This window comes from Vombatus ursinus, unplaced genomic scaffold (genome assembly GCF_900497805.2).
Source record: "Vombatus ursinus unplaced genomic scaffold, bare-nosed wombat genome assembly UNPS02014826.1, whole genome shotgun sequence".
NCBI classification, from domain to species: Eukaryota; Metazoa; Chordata; class Mammalia; order Diprotodontia; family Vombatidae; genus Vombatus; species Vombatus ursinus.
In genome coordinates this window covers 12,469,060-12,472,883 of record NW_020954604.1, presented here as the reverse complement: position 1 = coordinate 12,472,883, position 3,824 = coordinate 12,469,060, and positions in this window count along the sequence as shown.

Genomic DNA, 3,824 nt, shown 5'->3' with positions numbered 1-3,824 from the left:
TACATCCAAAGCCTCCAAGAAAAATATGAATCAGTTCCAGGCCTTGGAAGAGCTCAAAAGGGATTTTGAGAAGCAAGTAAGAGAAGTAGAGGAAAAACTGAGAGTGAGGCAAGAAAATCATGAAAAGCAAGTCAACAGCTTGCTAAAGGAGACCCAAAAAAATACTGAAGAAAATACCTCCTTAAAAAATATCCTAACCCAAATGGCAAAAGAGGTCCAAAAAGCCAATGAGGAGAAGAATGCCCTAAAAAGCAAAATTGGCCAAATGGAAAAGGAAGTCCAAAAGCTTACTGAAGAAAATACTTCCTTAAAAATTAGAATAGAGCAATTGGAAGCTAGTGACTTGATGAGAAATCAAGACACTGTAAAACAAATCCAAAAGAATGAAAAACTAGAAAACAATGTGAAATATCTCATAGGAAAAACAACTGACCTGGAAAATAGATCTAGGAGAGAGAATTTAAAAATTATTGGACTATCTGAAAGCCATGATCAAAAAAAAGAGCCTAGACATCATCTTTCAAGAAATGATCAAGGAAAACTGTCCTGATATTTTAAAACCAGAGGGCAAAATAGAAATTGAAGGAATCCACTGATCTCCTCCTGAAAGAGATCCCCAAAAGAAAACTCCTAGGAATATTGTCACCAAATTCCAGAGTTCTCAGGTCAAGGAGAAAATATTACAAGCAGCCAGAAAGAAACAATTCAAGTATTGTAGAAACACAATCAGGATAACACAAGATTTAGCAGCTTCTACATTAAGGGACCACAGGGCATGGAATATAATATTCCAGAGAGCAAAGGAGATAGGATTACAAGCAAGAACCACCTACCCAGCAAATCTGAGTGTAATCCTGCAGGGAAAAAAATGGTCATTCAGTGAAACAGAGGATTTTCAAGCATTCTTGATGAAAAGACCAGAGCTGAATAGAAAATTTGATTTTCAAATCCAAGACTCAAGTGGAACATGAAGAGGTAGACAGAAAAGAGAAAATCATAAGAGACTTATTAAGGCTGAACTGTTTACATTCCTGCATGGAAAGATGATATTTGTAACTCATGAGACCTTTGTCAGTATTAGGGTAGTTGGAGGGGAAAAAATTATATGTATGTATATATAAATATAGATGGATAGATAGAGGGCACAGGATGAGTTGAAAATGAAGGGGTCATATCTGGAGAATAAAATTAAGGGGTGAGAGAGGAATATACTAGGAGAAGGAGAAAGGGAGAGGTAGAACAGGGTAAATTATCCCCCCAAAAAGGAAAGGCTCTTACAGTGGAGGGGAAATGGGGGAAGGTGAGAGGGAATGAATGAATCTTATTCTCATAGGATTTGACTTAAGGAGGGAATAACATACACACTCAATTGGGTGTGGAAATCTGTGTTACCCTACAGGAAAATGGGGAGGAAGGACAAGAGAGTAAGAGAATGATACAGAGGAGGGCAGATTGGTAAAGGGAGTAATCAGAAGCAAATACTTCTGAGGAGGGTCAGGGTCAAAAGAAAGAATAGAATAAATGGGTGAACAGGATAAGATTAAGGGAAATAGAGTTAGTTTTTCACAGCATGTCTACTATGGAAGTGTTTTGCATAACTGCACATATATAACCTGTATTTAGTTGCATGCCTTATCCATGAGGGTGGGTGGGGAGGAGGAAGGGAGAAAATTTGGAACCCAAAGTTTTACAAACACATGTTAAAAAAAATGTTTTCACATACAACTGGGAAGTAAGAAATAGAGGAAATGGGGTACAGAAATCTATCCTGCCCTATAGGAAAATTGAAGGGGAAGGGGATAAGAGAAGGGGGGGGAGAGATAGAAGGGAAGGCAAACTAGGGGAAGGGATATTTAGAATGCATGCCATCTTGGGGTGGGGGGAGGGGCGAGATAGGGTGAAAATTTGGAACTGAAAATCTTGTGGAAGTAAATGTTGAAAACAAAAAAATAAATTTAAATTACCACAAAAAAAGAAAAAGAAAAAAAAAGACAAAGATTCAACCCAGTCAGTTCACTCTGGAGAAGGGCAAAAATTGTTCACATTCCACTATTTGCAAAGTTACCTGCTGTTCACTTTCATTATTTTTCCTACACTCATTTTATTTGTATTTAAATGGTTTAGGCAACCTAAGAAAAATGTACAAGTAAAGATGCAGCAAAAAATGAATTGCTTGATATTCATAAAGTCACAAGCACAGCATTAAAGCAAAAAAATCATGTATTTAACTTTTTTTAGATTTTTTGCCTTTGTGATTTTTTTGATACTTGCTTAACATGCATGTGCTGTAAAAATAGTTAACAGGGAAATAACTTGAGATAATGGCTAGTTTTGTTTCATGTCTTATGAAATTTTCATGAATAATCCAAGCATAATTGTTAAGAATATGTATATTAAGTTGATGTAAGAGGAATAAAAGATTTATGAATGAATTTTTCAAAAAAAAAAAGAAATTGAAGGGTTTCCTTCCTAAATACATCATGGATGAGAGGCCACGTCAGATTATTGATTAGAGAGGAGGAGGCCAGGCTGGGGCCAGGACAGGCTGTAGGGGAGATGTTTGGGATAGCATCAAAGGGCCTTTGATCTGATCACTACCTACCTGCAAACCTAGCTCTGGTTGGAGAGGTTTCTGTCATAGCTCAGAAGGCTCTCTTCTGACGATGGAGGATTTCTGACAATGTGGCCCCAACATACCTTTCCAGTTTCATTTTATAAATTATTCCACTTGCCGAACTTTATAGTATCACAAAATTAATCTTTTCACTGTCCCTCTACCACACTCCATCACTTGTCTCTATGTTTTTGCACTGGCTGTTTCCCATACCCCCTCCTCATCTCTACCTCTTAGACCCCTGACTTCCTTCAGGACAAAGATCCAGCACCACTTTCTACAAGAAGCTTTTCATGACAGAGAAGTGGAGATTTACAAATACTGAACCAGCAATATTTCTTCAGCCCATTAACAAGGTATATAAAGATAAAAGAAATCCTATCCTGTCTCAGCCTCCTTGGTCTCTCTAGCTCATTGTTGGCCTCTGACCTGCCTCAGGGGGATGCATAGGAAAATTCTGCCATTACCATTTTAACCCAAGAGCTAGGGATGGATCCCAAATACCTTGGCTTCACACAAGGCTTTCAAATCCTCCCATTCTTCCAGGGAGGGGTAAGCAAAATAAGAAAGCTCTTCCTTTATAAACACCAAAGTTGAAATCAGTTTAGTGAATTTGGCCATCCATGGGAAGGTGTTTAAGAAGACAGGAAAGATTAGGTGGGAGTGGGGAGGGTAGAGACTGACAGCACCTGAGAAGGGATGGGTTTAGGAACAGAATAAGGGAGAGAAAGCAAGAATATGCTTGGAATTGGGTTAAAGGGAGAAAAAGAGCACAGAAATAGGACGATGGGACTTTAGAGACCAGTTTCTTCCACCTTCCCATGCCTCCAAGTGTCAGCCTGCTCCCCGCCCTCTTTGGTCTGAGCCATATGGAGAGGAGCATTTCTCTTATTTCTCCACCTATCCTGTCCGGGGAACTACTGCTCTATACTTACCTGGGCTTTCTCTGCCTGCAGCCACCAGGGAGTTTAGCACCAGCAGGGTCATCATCAGAACTTTTGTCCACACCCACAGCTTCCTGGGGACAGGGAAAGGACAAGGGACCCAGAGGAATGTTAGTCAGGGTTGTCCCCAGCCCATAGAAACTGCCCCTAAAATGTCCAGAATATGAACTTAAATGCTCTCTTGGTGCTCCAGGATTGGGAACCTCTGAGACTGGAGAACCAATTTGGATCAGAACTGAGCTACACCATCAGTTCTTAGGCAGAGG